Here is an 18,504-nt window from a genome sequence, read left to right as displayed (position 1 = left end):
TGATATAAAAGAGGTCAAGCTGTCCTCTGTATTTATTACACAAGGTATGATTGTGAAACTAATGTATTGCTTTCAAGTCTGCTAAATTATGTTTTTGTTAAGCTTTAACTCCACATAGCCAAATCATTTTAAATGGGAACGATATGTAGATCACACAATGATGCAGTCTATAGATTTGCACCTCAGTCCTTCATAAATTTGGGCAAATGCATAAGTGTAAGCACATGAGTAATGACATCAAATAGGACTACTTATGTGATTAAAATTAAGCACGTGTAAATGTTTTCAGGTTCAGATCACTGTTACCAGGGACAATTCAAGCTGACATTCTCAGATAAAAATGAAAATGGGCATAATGTTTATAAAAAAAATCTGCCTTGATCAGTTTTTCAGGTTGAAGAAAACACGGACATCATATCACAGCCACATATATTGCATTTGTTAATCTAATTTGATTTTGAGAAGTCACTTATCATTCACTACTTATTATGTTTGGAGATTTATCATGAAAACCCCTGAACTGAAATTGTGTTTAACTTTCCAGAAAGGTTAATAATGTGCTATTTTTCTGAAGCTCAATCTAGCTTTTGGCTCACTGCCCTCTGATAGTGCACTTGGCTGAAACCTTCAATGAATCTTCAGAAAGTTTTGTACTCACCACATAAAAGTTCTTTGCAGGGTTTTTTTTTTCTCCCCTTTGGCCCAAATCACTTGAAACTTTTTTATAGTATAAAGAGAGAAAGATTTAATTACTAGAAACTATTCCCAAGTTTCCACCTTCCCCACGCTTCCCAATATCACATCCTCTGCATAACTCATCTTTCCTCCCTCTTGTTTAGGAATGTGGTAAATGCTGTAGCTATCTCTGTTTTGATTAAAGTGGAGTGTGGATTCCTTTCAAACATGAATTTATGCTACGCTAGCTAAGGATGTATTTAACCTTTTAGAAATACACCTGTTTCTGCAATATTCATTGTGCCCAAATCAATAAATCATTTAAATTCCCCTGGGGACTGAAACTTCCCGAGGTGCAGAGGTCAAGCTAGAGTGGAACTAGTCAATATCAGTTTCTCACAGACAAGCAATTAGAACATCTGTTTGTGTTCTCTATGCCTATTAAGATGTTTATTCTGGTAATTGTAGGCATAACATGGCTACCCTTTGGTATTTTCGTTTTTGTTCCTGCATCAGGAACCTAACATTGTATATTCAACTTGAGCAAGCTGTCAGCACAGCAATTAGTCAATGTCATATTTTAACAGCAGTAGCAGGTATGGTCATTTGGCAAAAGTTAGGACTAGCTGGAGCTAGTTAATCTGTGAAAATGCTTTGCTTCTATCTCAGTGCTGGAGTAAGGAATGCATGTGCAGATTTACCCTAGTTAACATCTCAGTTCAACGAATTCCCTTCTCTTTGACAAGATCATGTCCTAAGATTGTCTCATAAAGGGCATGTGCTGGGATTTATTTTTTTTTTGGTTATATTTGAGTGAAATTTATGGGCATCATTCTGGTCTCACTTAGACTCCATCCTGCAAACTCTTATGTGTGTGCTTAATTTGTTGAGCCTGTGAGTAGTCTCACTGAAGTCAATGGGCCTGATTCTTCGCTACTTTACACTTTTTTTAGGATTCCTTTTAGATTTTCAAGTCACTAAAGAGCTCCTGATGAAGCCATATTGCCTGTTACTATAGTTCCTAAATTTCCTTTGCATCAAGATAGTTCGCTGTTGTACCTTTAATATTGTCTCTGAGAAACTGCCAGCACTCCTGAATTCCTTTTCTGTTAGATTTTCTTCCAATGGGACCTTCCCTACCTGTTTTCTAAGTCTGTGAAAGTCCATTGCCTTATGCTGCTGTTATCATGTCTTTGGGCTAGTCTACACTTACCAGCCGGGTCGACGCAGTGAGTTCGACTTCTCGGAGTTCGAACTATCGCGTGTAATCTGGACGCGATAGTTCGAACTCCGGAAGCGCCAAGGTCGACTCTGGTACTCCACCACTGCAAAAGGCGGTGGCGGAGTCGACCTTGGAGCCGCGGACTTCGATTCCGCGGCGTCTGGACGGGTGAGTAGTTCGAACTAGGGTAGTTCGAATTCAGCTACGCTATTCACGTAGCTGAATTTGTGTACCCTAGTTCGACCCCACTTCTTAGTGTGGACCAGCCCTTTCTTTCCTTAGAATCATGGAATCTATCATTTCATGATTACTTCCAGGCAAATTGCCTTCAGATTTGCAACCAATTCCTCCCTGTTACTCAGAATCAACTATAAACAATCAGGCCCCCAATTCTCATTTATTATAGTTAACCTATTGTAAGTGTTGAGATTCTTTTCTCATTAAAATACTACCTACACTATCTAGAAATCAATATATCAATACAGAAGTAAAACTATAATACCTTAAAAGAAGTCTACTACTTTAAATGGGATTTAATTCAAAACTAAAACTTGGCATCAACATCCCTGTATGCATGGAATCAATTTGCTGTCCTAAACTACCTAAGGGCAGGAAATGATGATGGGGCACCACTCTATCAGTCTCAGGTTTCACTGCTGCTTCAGAATGCACCATCTATGCAGGTATGCTCACAATAAACGTGGTTTCCCTAAATTTTCTGCCTCTCCACTTCCACATTTAGAAAAATAAACATTACTTTTCATCCAATCATTTCTAAAATCCATAATCATTAGGCATGTCAGTAAATAACTCAAGGGTGTTTCCTGGTAAATTTGTTAATTACGACATCCTCGACTAATAAACACATAGGTCTTTGGCCTCAAGTTTATTTAGCCCAGGATAAGGGTATTACCTCATTAAGAGGAAACACCCTCACATTATTTAAATATCTCCAGAAGGAAAAACAGCTCAATTGAAGAGGTGCATGGCCTAGCTTTCCAAAATCCCACTTCAAAGGATTTCTCCAGGAGTGCAAGAAAGTCCTGTGCAGGCAAATCATCAAAAATTAAATGAACTTCATTAGACCATTTAGAGCAATAATAATAATTTCTTACATGACTATACTGATTTTTATCCTACAGCATCCCAACACACTAGAGACACATTATTTCTACCACCAAAGTGCAGTCACCTCTAAGGGCCTGATCTGACAGCATTATGTCAGAATACACTATGGAACTTTTAGAGCATGATAACAGGGTCCCCATAGCCAGTTAGTGCATAGCAAGCTGTAGATTCACACCCTGGCTTGCCACACACTAAGTCTCCAGGGAGACAAGGTCTCAGTGAATGCAGAGAGACTACTAATATGCTTAAAGTTCAGCATGTGAGTAAGTGTTTGCAGGATCCAGACCTATGTTTGTAAAGTATTTTGGAAACCTTTTGAATGAAAGACACTATATAAATCGAATATCCTTTGACATTTCAACAATATCTGCCAGCTTCTTTAGGTAGCATAGCTAGTCATCCAGACAGGCATATCATTTTTTAAACAGCTGTTTTTGTTTACAGATTTTTTTCCTCACTCTTCCCCCTTCCCTCCCCCGCTATATTTAATGATGAAAAGGTTATGGATATTAGGCCAAGTGGAATGACAATTACTAATAGTATATAGTCTGCTCAGATACAAGACACACACCACTCATTATTCGACACCCACTCTCTCATAGACTGCATCCTACACAGCAATATGCATGATGTTTCCAATTTGACTGCAGTCACCAAAAAAGCTGAAAACTAAATACCCGTTTATTTTTAATTAAATAAGAACTTGAGAGTTAATACTGGACATATGGGAATACCCAGAATACTTCTATATAACTATAGCTGGAAGAAGTGTGCTCGCGCACATGAGAGAGAATGAGAGAGAGGCACAGAGAGAGGGAGAGAGCTGTGAATAGTAAATATGCTGAAAGTGCAGTTTCTGGGGCACCAAAACCATGAATTCAGGTCAAATTCAACTAATAGATTCAAATGAAAACAAATATTATTTTTCCAAAAAAGTTGAAACAGCTAACTTGGACCATTTCAAAATGTTTTCGCTTTTCACTTAAAAACATGTTTGTTTCAAAATTTAGCTATTAAAAAAAAGGTAACACACACCCAAAAACTAAATGAAATGAAGAACAAAATTTTCTTTTGGATCGAACAAAACACTTTGTTTAATCCAAACACATATTTTGCAGAGAGAAAAAAAATGAAAAATTTCAATTTCAGCTTAAACCAAAGAGAAATTGGGGGGGGGAGGGGAAGTTCAGCCCCTAAACTGAAACAAATCAATAATTTACTCAGCTCAATATATAACCCATTTAAATTCACAACCCAGTAAATAAAAATTATATAAATATGTAGTTTAACTGAATACAAGGCCATTGTTTTATTGGAAACAGTTACACATCACACAACCATTTTCAAAACACAGTAATAATGGGCACCATTAAATAAGTGATTGGAGTAGGGCCTGAATCTCAACTGTTTTACATCACTTGTGTACTTTGGTTTGTGAGACTTCATTCAGGTCAAAGGGGTAAAACTAGTTTAACCAAATGGAGACTAGAGCCCTATGTTTTGATGATGTATTTCCAGTTAGGAGAATTTACTCAGTATAATTCTTTTATTGCTTTTATCAGGTTGCCAAAGCTGGTTCACACTATTAAGTCCTACAGCAGCCCTGTACAATAAATGACTTGCCCAAGCTAAAGATAAAGTCAGTGGTAGAACCAAGCATAGCATGGAGGTCTTCAAAGCTTATATTTCGCTGCTCTGCATACTCTACAACACATACATGCTGTAACGGGAATACCTTATCGTTTTATATTTCAGATCAACATGAATACTTGTAAAATAATTCAGCTCCCTGACTTCTGTCCCCAGTATGGCCAGCCTTCCTCTCTACCCCCATCCTCAGCATAGACCTGGATTTATGAAGACCCCTCCAAGGAGAACAGGTTGGGGATAATGCCACATGCAGGAGCGCTTCATGCACAGAATGCCCCGCTCCATGTGTATGGATTTGATGGGACAATGAATAAATATAAAACTAGATACCCATATATAGCTTTGCTGATAGCTGCAAGGCACTTGATTATTTGCTAGAAATCCAAACATTATCCTACAATTAAAGATCAGCTGGCAGATCTCCAAGGACTTGTTCCCCTGGAAATAACATCTTACAAAATCAGAGAGAAACCATAAAACCGTATGGAGATTGAGTGTTATTGTGTTTGTATAAAAATTCATTCATTAATAGATCCTGGCCTTTTTCACTTTTTCACAACCTTCATGTGGAAGTCAAAAGTATATGTCAGACACTTCTTTATAATGCTACACTGAAAACTATTCTCTTTTTCTAGCAGGGGCTCTGATATTAAACAGTGACTATATTTACTGAAACTTAACAAAGGGGGAAGATGTTTCTAAAACACCTAAGGAATTTAGAAGCCCAAATCCCATTGACTTTTATACTCTGCCTTAATCAGTCACACAGCTTTGTCTATAAAGCCGCAATTCCTTACCTTGGTATTTCTAGCCAGAAACACTTCTTTTGTAACTTGCTTGTGTCACCTTTTTGTTTTGTTTTTTAGATTGAGTCATGTCATCATCGAAAATGCAGTGGACACAGATTTGAAAAGGAAAGGTAATATTTTCAGGGCTGCATTATGCTGACAGTTCTGCACAGCGAAATGGTGACAGTTGATGGTATTTAACCCTTTCATTCCTGACTTCTTAAAAAAATTGGGGGAGCGCTAGAAGGGAAAAAGAGTCAATCAGTAGTTCCACATGGATACTTCTTGTCATGCCAAGCTGATGTGTCTCATGAGCAGGGACAATGGTGGGAGAAGGCAGTCCTGAACAGTCAGGAGGAAGAAGCTTAAGTATTGTTATAACATGGAACAGGAGAGGTAAGCAGGGAAAAAGAAGCAGACAAATGAGAATAACCAGGTGGCCTGAAAGATACTCCAGAGTGAACGGCTCATTTATGCTTGCTGGCCTAGGGAAGGAACTGCAGCTGATGGCTAATCACACGCAGTGTTGTCTGGCTGGCAGAGAAGCTGCAGTGCCAATTGAGGAAAGATGGATCTGCAGAAAGAAAAGGTTGCAGCACAAAGAGACCTGTAACCCTTTGACCACTGAATTGTTCCTGACATACTGCTTCAATGTCAGTGGCACTTAAGGGTCTGACAGCAGCTTCTACAGGACATTTGGCTGGTATGTTGCCATCTCCTCAAATACGGTTCTCCAGAATCACACATCATCCACACTGGTGTTGTGAGAATCCCACATGAAGGGTAGGATCTAACTGAAAGTGAATGATTTTGGCGAAAACCCACACTAAGCCAAAAAACCTGAATAAACTACATTCTGCTTCATGAACAATTTTGAGATTTCAAAATTTGTTTTCATTCCAATTCAGAAAACATTTTTTTTCAAAAGTTCCCTGAAAAATAAAATTCTGGGGAAAAAATTGTTTATCGATCAAAATGTTTTGTTTTGACAAAAATATTTTCATTGTGATTTGAACTTTTTAAATTATAATATATACCAATACAAAAAAAATCAAAATGAAGACATTTCAAAAAGAAGAATCAAAACATCACCCAGATCTACAGGATCTTCAAGACAGAAAGCTGCCTGTCTACTTTATTAGTAAAAGGACAGAATTAACTCCAATTCTGGGTGTAACTTCTGCTGCTGAGTAAATGAAAACTGTCACACAAAGGGAAATAGATGGGGTTTCCATTAAAGAGAGGAGAAAAAAAATGTAGCGTGTCACTCAAGCTGATATTTATGTTGGATGTTATTCAGATTCAAGTGTGTAAATAGCAGCTGAGTATTAGGAGCCTCAAAAATAAGTATTACAATTATCGGTCTGCTCACCCATCCTTATTAAGTATTATTATTATACTCTAATAATAGTTGCAACCACTGAATGAGGACGGGATATTGCTCTAAAATTAAAACAACCCAATTTAATCCCTGTAATTAATGTGTTTGATTTTAGTTACAGTTTCTTACATATAACTTAAATAGCTTGCAAATTCACAAGGAGTTGGATAGAGGAGATTTATTTTTCCTTCTCAACATTGGTTTAGAAATAGGAAGGGCATTCTCAGGATAATATAATCAGTGTAACTGAGGCAATATTTACAAAAGGAGCCAACAGAATAAAACAGCAAAGGAAACAATTCCATTTGTGGTAAAATACACACCATGTATTTTTAAAATTCTGAAATCACGTGTGCCAGTACAAAAGGAAGTGGCAGTAACTTTTTGCAGAAAGGAATCAGATACAATAGCATTGCAAGGCAGCCTTTTCCCACTGGTTCCTTCCTCCCTCTCCATACATTGTGCTTGTCGTGTCCTATCACATCATATAGAGCAGTGTTCTTCACTGCAAGGCCCGTGAGCCCTAAGTGCGGCTCCCTGTCAATCGCACTGTCTGGTGGCACAGTGGGGCTGCAGCTCAGGCAGGCTCCCTGCCTACCCCAGCCCCACACTGCTCCTGGAATGGCCAGCATGCCCCCACAGCCCTGGGGGTAAGGTGGGAGCAGTGATCTCCGTGCGCTTCTCCTGCCTGCAAGCACCACTCCTGCAGCTCCCATTGGCCAGAAACAGGGAACTGTGGACAATGGGAGTTGCGGGGGTGGAGCCTGCAGAGAGGGGCAGCACGCAGAGCCATGCCCCCCACCAGGGGCGTGTTGGCCCCTTCCAGGAGCGGCATGGGGCCTGGGCCATCTGAAGTAAGTGTTGCCCCCTTCAATGGGCAGGTTCTGAATAGCTCTTTCACCTCCCAACCTGCAGCCTCCTGGAGCCCGCCCCCTTCCTGCACCCTAAGCCCCTGCCCCAGCCCTGAGCCCCCTCCCAGAGCCCACACCCCATAACCCCTCCTGCACCCCATACCCCCTCCTGGAGCCAGCACCCCATACCTCCTCCCGCACCCAAACACTTTGCCCCAGCCTGGAGTCCGGTCCTGCACCCAAACTCCCTCCCACAGTCCACACCCTACACCACCTCCTGTACCCCAAGCCCCAGCCCCCTGCCAGAGCCAGTCCCCCATACCCTCTCCTGCACCTAAAGCAATATTACCAATAACGGTAATATTACCATATCAACCAACAAAGAACTTGGAATGTTCACCCATCTTGTCAGGTACGTGTTCAACCATCTGTGTCGGGTTGATGTGGCTCTCACATTGAAGGTCTTTTGCCAAAGTGGCCCCCACTTCAAAAATAGTGAAGAGCACTGGTATAGAGAATCCTGTTCCACATGAAGGACTCACCTTAGAAACTGGTGCCACTACGTGAGCACTGTGATTTCTTTGAAATGAAATTTGAGTCTTACTATTATTTTGTCTGAAAGCAAGAACTGTTTTATGGAGACTATTAGTTTCCCCACAATCATTGGCAACAGAAAAACGGGAAAAGGAACAGGACTGGGGATTTGGGGAATTCAAATTAGGCTGAACTATGATCAAATATCTGAGCATCAGAAATTCTGACATCTGAAATCTCCTTTAGGACATTATCTTGTTTTCTTCTTCTCCTTGCAAGGAGGAGGAACTGGTATATGGTTCATATGGTATAGATGTGATACTGAATCCTTACATCTGCTTCTCTAGAGGGCTTGCATATGTCTATTTTACAAAGTCACATTGCACATACATGTGGGCAGATTTCAAAAAAGGCATCATTCTCTTTGTGCAATACCAGGTTTAACTGATATCACTAGACATCTACATGCTGAATTTCTGGGTGCAGTTATTTAGATGTACAAATTACATCAACTATGCCCATACTCAGGTGGAAAAAAGGAGGCAGAATTTAAGCCTGACTAAGCCTCAGGCTCTGAGTATAATATTTTAGTCACTTAATACCAAATTTTCAAAGGGGCTTTAATCAACCGTCTAAATTTGCAGTAGTATTTGCATGCATACTTTTTTGCAGGGAGGAATGGTTCATGGAAAAAATTAGGAGCAAATTTAGGTGCTAGTTTTTGGAAATGTGACCCTTAATGCTGCTCAGTTGTGCCACTGGCTTTATATATATATATATATGTAATTTTTTTTAAAAAGCAGACCATCTGCCATGCTGAAAACACCCTGTAATAGTGTAACATTTTGTATGAAATGATTCCACTACAATCTTAATAACTGGAATCTTTATAAGACAGCTAATTTTTTACACAATGTACAAGTGCACACTTTCAGTTTTTCTGGGATAATAAAGAGGCCTGAAAAACTTAATTGTTAAAGTGTTTTAGAGATTTCTTATTTAAACATGCCTGTAGACTCCTTAATTCCTTATTGACTTTCCAGAGATCTGAGTGGGTAAATGAAATCATATAGAAAATAATTAGTGCCCTAGCTTTCTGTGATACTACTGAATATGGAATTCATAGAGATTGTAACATGGTCCTCTCATTTGGGGACTCCCACAAGAAGAGATGCCAAGGAAACCTGTGAGACTCACTTTACAGAGTTTGCAAATGATTATCCCCTTAGATGAGAGCGGATTTGGGGGACACACAGAGTGCTGAGACTCTGTCTGCAAGCCCTGTAGATTTGGGGAATCTTAAGGGAGAGTCCCTATGCTATGGAGGCAGGAAATGTCTCTAAGGATGCCAATCCATCTTCACAGCTCTGTGGTCCATAGCTACTCTACTGCTTGTATTATTCAACTATCCATTTAAATAATTAAAAACATTCAGTTATGTACAATTTCCCTAAGATACTGCAGGATTTCCAGTTATCTGCTCCACTACATTGCAGAAGAGTTGGGATTTGCTTGCCACAGTGTACCTGGGACCTTGGGCACACTGCTGTGTTAGCATACCAACTTCAGTATAGCAGTCTGAATTTTGCAGACGTATGTACTTTTTTACTCAAATTTCTATCTCTAAGCATGTTATGATTTGATAGCAATGAAGTTATGCAATGCAAGAAGCAGCCAAACCAAACCCCATTATGAACTGGCAATCCTTTGTTGCAGAGTGTTGTTACCATTGCTATGTAACTTTGATGCAACTATTCATAGAACTATGCCATATTCTACATGTACACAAGGCAAAACAAAATATGATCGATAATTTTAGACTCTTCTTGAAACCATATGAATCAGTCTTCATGTGGTTTTACAGAATGCACAGAGTTCAGACCAGCAGCAACAGCCTCCAAAACTAGAATCAGCTGATAGCAGCTGCAGCCGGTGCTCAAAGTGTGATGGGGAAAAGGGGTAAAACAGGATACTCCATAGCTCAGCTCTGAACTTGAGAATTAAGCAGCTGGACTATGAGTGAGCCCTGTAGTTCTAGTCTAATTATCAGACTGCTCAAATTAGCTCTTCTATTTCTGTTTCGTCCCTTTCAGGTTACCCTTTAAAAAAACATTTACTTTCATTATTTTGGGCTTTGTAGCTTTTTGTATTCAAGTGAAACAAGAAGCAGCTTTTTAATTCCAATACAAAACAAGTGCAGACAGGGCCGGCTTTAGGTTTTTTGCCGCCCCAAGCAAAAAAAATTTGGCCGCCCCCCCCCCTTTTTTTTTGGTTTTTACACGTTTGCACTTTTCAATGGTTTTTGTTTGTTTTGTCTTGTTTTTGACTGTTTAAAATTAAAAAAAAATGAAACAGAAAATTTGTAGTTAGCGAAGTAAAACAATTTCCCACTAGTGTGCTCATTTACTCACTGGGCCAGCCAAGGAGTGAGCTGGGCTGTGTCTGCCTGGGCAGAGCTAGGGTTGCCCCTGCACCAGAGGCCTTGGCATAGGCAGGACGTCAGCACCAACCCCAGGGCTCATGTGGTCCGTGCGGGTCGGACCAAGTCTCGCTGCTGGCAGGCTACCCAGCCTGGCTGTCGCTGCCGAGTACCCAGGCCTGGAGCTGCGTGGGAGACACCAAACAGCTCTGCCTCCTGTCTCTCCTTCCATGCGAACACGCCCGGGGGCTTGGCGCTGCCCTCCAGAGCTGGGCATTGCAGCCCTGTGCCGGCAGGAGCAAGCAGCGGGCGTTGGGGGTGCAGGGAGGAGGCTGCCGGTCCCTCCAGCCAGGGCACAATCACCTCCATTCCCCCGGCACCAATCCCAGTCTGAAATGACTGTAGCAGCCCTGCCCACGGTCCCACGTCTTGCTATGCAGCTCAGGGAAGGGAAGAGGCTCAGAGCAGGGCTGTGGCCTGGCTCCCACGGTGGCCTAGGGCCCCCGTGGCTGGAGGGGCAGCGGACCCCGGGGGGCCTGGCTTGGGGCAGCCTCAGCAACACCCCAGAGTCCCGGGCGGTCACCCTGCGGCGTGGCCGGAGACAGAGCCAGCTGGGTGGGGGACACCACCTGTAGCTCTCACACGGAGCAAGCTGGAGCGGCTGCGGGGTTTGGCTGCCAGGGCCAGGGGCAAAGCAGCCATCGGCTGGTGATCGCAGGGCAGCGTGTCCGGTCCTCCCGCTCCCCGGGACCCCCTTGAGCCAGCCGCAGGCTCGGCCTGTGCAGCGGCACGAGTTCAGCTCAGCCTGGGCTGCCGCTCCCCTTCCCTCCCCTCCCCAGGCAGGAGGCAGTGCAGGGGGGAGGAGGCGGCGGAGGCAGGGACAAGCCGAGGAGGAGCCCGCAGCCAGCGCTGGAGGAGTGGCCCGCCCAGCCGCAATGTTCCACCGCCACCCCCTGCGCTCCATGACCGGGGAAGAGCCACACTACCAGCTCCTGCCTGAGGGGGGCTGGCCACTGCCCCTGGGAGAGCGGCAGGGACATGCTCTCCACTGAGCTGGCTCCCCCTGCCCCGCCGCACAGCCCCGGTGGCACCCAGTCAGAGAACAACAGGGCGGTAAGAATCCAGCCCTGGACATTGTCTCAGGTTGGAGCTGGGGCCCCAGCATTATGCTGCCCCCTGGTAATTTGCGGGCCCAAACACCTGCTTGTTTTGATGGTGCCTAGAGCCTCCCCTGAGTGCAGAGACTGAGATCGTCCTAGACAAAAGACTTCCAGATCTGATCTTTCCCTGACTTGGGACAGATTCTGACACTCCACTGACACAGAATACCACCTTATGCGACATGTACACGAACAAGGTGCTATTGAGTGTGAAGAAGGTACTGGAATCTAACCCTTTAAATATAGGTTTCTTGGAATGGACTGGTGTCTGACTGATGTCATAGAAACTGATAAAGGATGTCTGATTTTTCTAGTTGATCCCCATTTTGTGAATTAGCGTAATATTTAAAAATAAAATAGTTCAGTTTCTTTCACATCCTAGATGTATTGTTCCTACTGCTGAGAAGAGACGATGCACTTAAAGTGTGTTTACAAGTCAGCCCAACCCTACGATTTTCTACCTGTATTCATTTTTGCTTGAGTGGCACACATCTACAGCAGACTTTCAGTCGGCATTCCAGAGCCGTGAAGGAATGTCATGTTTGTAAACCAAACAGGAAGAGGAATAAGCCAGACACTTACATCACCTGACAAATGTGTTTCTCAAACATGCAAGTTTATTTAAGGCCTTTACATGGAATGTGTTGACAAAGGAGAGAGAGAGAGAGAAAGAAAGAATTGGTGCTATGCTCAACATGTTTTGCCCCCTGTAAAAAAGAATTAAATGGCCTGACCTTCCCCCACCCCCTACCCTCTTTATGTCTGCAAGTAAACGTTTCTGGAATCTATAGCTACTGGCAGAACAGCAACACATAATAACATGGTAGCGACACATAAAACTGTCAGTCTTCAAGGGAAATAGATGGTTAAGCTGAGGGGGTAAACAGACTAAATCAATTTGAACATGCATGTTAAGGACTGTGAAAGGGCAGAGTTTAGTGCTGCTAGGCTGGAAAACATTTGTCTCTGTCTCGTTGTATTTCCCTACCATTCGGCGGAATCCACCCACAGACCTCTCACTTGGCTCCAGCCAGACTCCATGGCTGATTAATGGCAGCTGGAGGTGTCCACTAATTTCCTCACCTAATAATAAACTTCAGCCCAAAACAGTGGGCTCCCCTCAGGCCCATATTTAACATAACTATACTCAGTACCAGGAAAAAACCAATGACCGTGTCTCTGCTCATGTCTCAGAGATAATGCATGTTTAAGTGGGTTATTTAGTTGACTTTGGGCACACTATCTCTGTCTACTCCAGGACAAACTTCGCTCAAATAACATCTGGGTCACTTCTACAAAGACCTAATTTTGCAAAAATATTCTGACCATCACCACCACTGTAAATTGGCAAATCGTCTCACCTAGCACAGGTCAAAGCTCATTGAAGCAGCAAAATTACTTTAAAAACAGAATGAGCTCTCTCTCTCATTCTAATCACAGGCTCACCCACACACCCAATTATGATTTCAGAGGCTGAGGTTTAAGCAATCCGTATGGCTCAGGACTTCCTACCCAAGGGTGCCCAATAAAACATTTTATATGAAGACATATCCTCAACAAGAACTTTTCCAGATTTTGTTCTCAGTTAAAGCAAACCTTTGTTACTGGAGGGAGTTGTGTGCATTTTTATATGCCAGTATTAAGATAATAAAGACTGTATTGTTTACACGGGCTATCATGTTAACCACACTAATATTTACTACATTAGTAAGCACGCACATTTAATAATTATCCACACACTATGGCCTAAATCTTTCTCACCTTACTCAAGTGAGTAAGATCCCTTGACTTCAGTAAGACTACTTGTGTGAGCAAGGCAAGCAGACTTAGCCCTAAATGACTGATTGAGGCATTTTATATCATGAAATAAACAAATAACTGATCCTCAAAATTCATCTTCTAGATCAGCAAAGAAAAGTTGTTACAAAATATGAGTCCAGTCCTGCATTCTTTGTGCACCTAAAACAGCCATTGTTTTCAAAGCATGCTCAGGTCCTACACAGATGAAAAAAGCAAAGGGAAAAAAAAACGAATTATGAGCCCTACGTAGGTGTGTCTGTGTTATATAAACAAGTATTAACATAAATACATACTGCCCAAGTCTCTGTGCAATATACAAAATATATCAAACAAAAACTACGTTAAGAGAACATTAAGGTTCCAAAATAAAGTATGCAAAAGTTAGGAAATGCCAGAATTAAGGTAACCATACAACCTGAATGCAGCCCTCATGTGTGTATGCATTATCGTACAGTCTTTAATTACATGATCACATTTTTTTTTTACAGGATCCCTGACTCATTCAGCGCAATGTCATCACGTGACACCCATATGGTTCATCAACAGAGTTGGAATTATTAAAATCTACCACACAGACCTCTGGCACTTGACCTAATAGAGTAAGCCATGATAGTACTATGTTGTCTTTCTCTGCATATGTCTACACTTACAGCAATGTGTAAAATCACTGCATGCGCAACTAGCATGGGTATAAATAGCAGTGTAGACAGTGAGGCACTGCTTAGGCAAGCAGAATACAGACATATCAGAAACTTGGGGATGTAATGTCCCACTGATTCTCCACTACTAGAGACTTTCCATGTGGCAGTGAAAGGCTCTGGCAGTGGGGAAAAGGCTCTGGCAGTTCCTCACCGCTGAAGCCTTTCCCCGCTGCCTCCTCCAGTCCAAGCTTTTCACTCCCACGTGTAGCTACACACCACAGTGTGGACGCAGCCTGCTTTTCATTGTAGCATGTAGCTACCCAGACCCTACATGTCGCCACAAGTTTAGACACGTCCTCTGTGTAGACCAGCATTAGAGCGAGATGGGGCACTTTGCCAAAGGGTTTCACAGCTATCTGCTGAAAACGGAGTAATGGTGAGACTCAAGAATTGTGTTCCATTCAAGGCTCTGAAAGATGGAGTGCTGAAATTGGCAAAGATTGTCCATTTTCCCCAAGCTAGACTCTCTTTGCCCCATCTCCTCCAACCTGTCCCTGTCCCAGAAGTGTCTGTTCTCTTCCTTTGGCTCCTTGTCTCAGTCCCATTCTCCTCACCTAGCCAGTCCCAGTCTCAACTCCTCTGGCTTCTCAGACCTGTCCCTCTCCTTGCCCAACAAATCCTAGTTTCACCCCCCACCCCCCACCTCCAACTCCTTTTACAGTCTCAACCTCCCTGTAGTCGGTTGCGCCGGGGCTCGACCCTCCTGGGGCAGGAGGGGAGCCACACCGACTCCTTACGCGTCCGCTGTCACCGTGGGCAGTGTAGCAGAAAACGGTATAACAAGCTTAGGCCCTCTGAAGCGGGGGCTGAGCAGTACAATAGTTCAAGAAGCTCAGGCCCTTGGAAGCAGGGGCTGAGCAGCAAAACAGTTCACTAGGCTCAGGCCCTAGGAAGCAGGGGCTGAGCAGCCAAACAGTTCAATAGGCTCAGGCCCTTGGAAGCAGGGGCTGAGCAGCCAAACAGTTCAATAGGCTCAGGCCCTTGGAAGCAGGGGCTGAGCAGCCAAACAGTTCAATAGGCTCAGGCCCTTGGAAGCAGGGGCTGAGCAGCAAAACAGTTCAATAGGCTCAGGCCCTTGGAAGCAGGGGCTGAGCAGCAACACAGTTCAATAGTAGGCGTATAGGCCCAGGTCCTTGCACCTGGGTGAGGGGGAAAACTGCCACCCGTGAGTGGGGTGGCAGGGGGGACACAGGCCCGCCCACTCCACTGTGTCCCAGCCCGGGGCCCTAGCAGCGGCTATCACTGCCGCTGGTCAGTGGGGTCCTGACCGCAACACACTGACATCGGGACCTCGGCTTCTGTAGCCGGACAGGGGTCGGCTACCCCCGGGCTACTGTCCATATCCCCCTCAGGGCCTACCTCGTGGGTCGCACCAGATGCAGGCCAGTCTACCTGCATAGGCTCCTCAGGACCAGGGCTTGGTGGCAGGTCCTCCGGGAAGTCCAACCCGGCGCGGTCAGGCGGCTCCTCCGGGTAGCAGCAGGGACGGGGAAGCTCCGGCAGCTCCTCTTCGTACCGGGCGCGGGGGAGTTCCAGCGGCCTATCTGGGTACCAGTCACGGGGAAGCTCCAGGGGTTCCTCGTCGTACCGGGCGCGAGGGAGCTCCGGCCAGTCGCCTCGGGCCCGGGAGGGTTCCCAGTCAGGAGCTCCCGCCAGCACGTCTGCTCTCGGCGGTGGCTGGCCTCTGACTGAGCTCTGGCTGCCGGCTTTTCTACGTCCTGTCCCGCCCCTTGACTTCCGGGGGGCGGGGACAGGTGGAGGTAGCTCCGCCCACTTGGGTGTCTGGGAGGGAGCTCCCTCTGCTGGACAGGAGGGGAGCCACACCGACTCACTCTACTCCCCCACCCCAAGCACAGTCAGCCTCAGCCCCCTTCCCCTCCAGCACCTTGTCTGATTTGTCTTTCTCCCCCCCGATATGGTTTCCAAACACCCATCTCACATTCACTATCCTTCTTGGCGCTCTCAACCCTACTCTCCACCCCTGAGATCCTTGTCCAAAATCAGAGTCCCTTGGCTCCCTGTTCCAGTCTGCTTAACCAACTAGTCCCAATTTTCTCCCCTCACTCATGTACTCATAAGAGCTGTCTCCTGGGTTCCAGTCCCAGTTCTCTCGCATCTTCCCCATTCCCAGCTCCCACTTCCAGTTTCACTCCTCCTCACCAGCCTCCAAGGACAGTTTCTATCCCTCCACTCACCCTCAGGCTCTGTGTCCCAATCTACTCTCCCTATATGTTCTCCTCGGGTCCAGCTCTTATTCCGTCTTAATTTGTATCAGGCAATTTCATCTGACTTACCTTGACCAATCAAACCTAATACAATTTGTATTTCTAATATTGAAAAAGATTTTTGCCATCTGTTTGCCATTAATCCACATAATTAAAAATGTACAAAAAAATCAATTTTATTTTCCTCAAATCTATTGAGCATCATGCAAGTAGACAGGAAATACACATTACCGATAAGATATGACAACAAATAAAAAAAGATAGAAATTTAAAGGTCAAATAATAAAGTGCTGTTAACTATATTTTTAATCTTTAAAAACCTACATCCTTGAAATAAGCCCCATTAAAGGAACAAAAATTCCATGTGACTGTTTTCTATGTAATAGGTTTCTAAGATGCATTTTAAAAAAAAACAGATTTTAAAACAGTATTAGAGCTTTAATAGGTTGGGATCTGATTTATATTTCCCCTGAAAAGGGAAAGAAGGAAAGGCTAAGTATCCCATTTTCTCAGTGTCTGGGCTGTTGGACACAGATGCCAACTCTTTTTCCCCCGGCTAGTTACACTTCCTTACTGTAGAAACAGGCTATATTTGATGCCAGAAGAAAAGTAAATTGTGTTTCATATTATTTGACAGCTCCCATTAATACCTGCATTTCTTAATCACTGTAAAAAATTGAAACCACAAAAATTCTTACATGTATACATCTGTGTGTTTCTTCACAGAAATGGATCTAATAAACACCTGGACACTAAGAAGAGATTTAAGATACAAAACCCTTGGCTAGCAATGTATGGTTGCACCAGCAACTCCTGGGACCAAGGGACTAAAAAGTAATATAATGATTTCTTCAGAAGTCTTATCGTAGCTTGCGAGGAAACTGATTTTCCAGACATCTGTGCAAATGGATAGTCCATTCTCTTCAGAGGTTTTCCCGTCCCTTCCTGTATCTTCCCTCCTTGGGGGAGAAATCAGCAGGAAATTTAGTCCAGTTTTGCATGTGTCTTTATTTTTTCCAGTATATTAAAAGAAATAATGGCAGTACTGCTATGGATGTCACTAGATATAGCTTTGCAATATGGAGGAGATTAGGATAAAAACTTAAGGAAGAAAACACAGAAAAATATTTTACTTTTTTTTTTTAAAACATACCAAAAAAAAATCTAATTAGAAGTAGAAGAAAGGTTTTCTATAAGGAGAAGCTTCTGTCCTGCTAGGAGTATCCATGTTCTTTCTGTGCATCAGCCAGTACTGAGAGTGCCGATGCTAGAAAACCATTTAAACTTCTATTCAGTAATGTATAAGCTAGTCCAATTTAAATAGCCGCTTTTAAAATTACCATAGAGAAGATTTATTTTGTAATAATTAATAATCCATTGCCTGTCCCATTTTCAAAGGTGAACTGTAAGGCTTGATAACTTGCCAGCAGTTTGAATTCAGAGTTCTGGGTCTCACCTGAAATAGTAGATAATTACTTCTAAAACATTACTTCCACTGTGTCAGATCTGCAAGTAAGCATGTATTTAACCACAAAACAAGCTTTGAAGTTAAGCAAATGCATAAGTGTTTGCAGGACTGGGGTTTAGGATGGTAATGATGTCCTCAGTAGTTGCAGACCTCTAGCCAGATTTAGTAATTCACTTTATTCAGGTGACAGATTATGACTTCCCAAGACATAACGCAATCCTTCATTTTATTTTTTTTAAATTAGACTGTTCTTCTTCCTTACTGAAAAGGATATTACATGAAGTAGTTTTTCCAGTGTGTTGTCAGCACCTGGTTGGAATACAGATGTGTGAAAGGTATTTCAAAACTTTGCCTCAAGAGCAGTCTAGTTTGCCATAAATGTTGTTTTAACATCAAGCAGTTAGGATGCTTCCTCACACATATTTAATAGCCCAGCAATTGCGAGTTACAGAAGTGACTCAAGCCTAATTAGAAAAAGAACAGTATAATTGTTATTAACCAT

The 18,504-nt window shown here is 43.2% G+C and overlaps 1 long non-coding RNA gene across 1 annotated transcript in view; it reads left to right on the top strand.

The window, feature by feature from the left end:
- The window catches only part of LOC120405760, a 192,608-nt gene extending 175,026 nt beyond the window's left edge, over positions 1-17,582 (top strand). Inside the window, exons 3-5 of the long non-coding RNA XR_005598834.1 lie at positions 5,542-5,594; positions 14,097-14,207; positions 17,261-17,582. This is a non-coding gene — a long non-coding RNA (uncharacterized LOC120405760). The remainder of the gene's footprint in view (positions 1-5,541; positions 5,595-14,096; positions 14,208-17,260) is intronic.
- Positions 17,583-18,504: the final 922 nt, after the last annotated feature.

This window comes from Mauremys reevesii, linkage group 5, assembly GCF_016161935.1.
Source record: "Mauremys reevesii isolate NIE-2019 linkage group 5, ASM1616193v1, whole genome shotgun sequence".
Classification (NCBI taxonomy): Eukaryota; Metazoa; Chordata; order Testudines; family Geoemydidae; genus Mauremys; species Mauremys reevesii.
The sequence above is the reverse complement of the archived record's forward strand: the minus strand, read 5'-3'. Positions and strand labels throughout refer to the sequence as shown.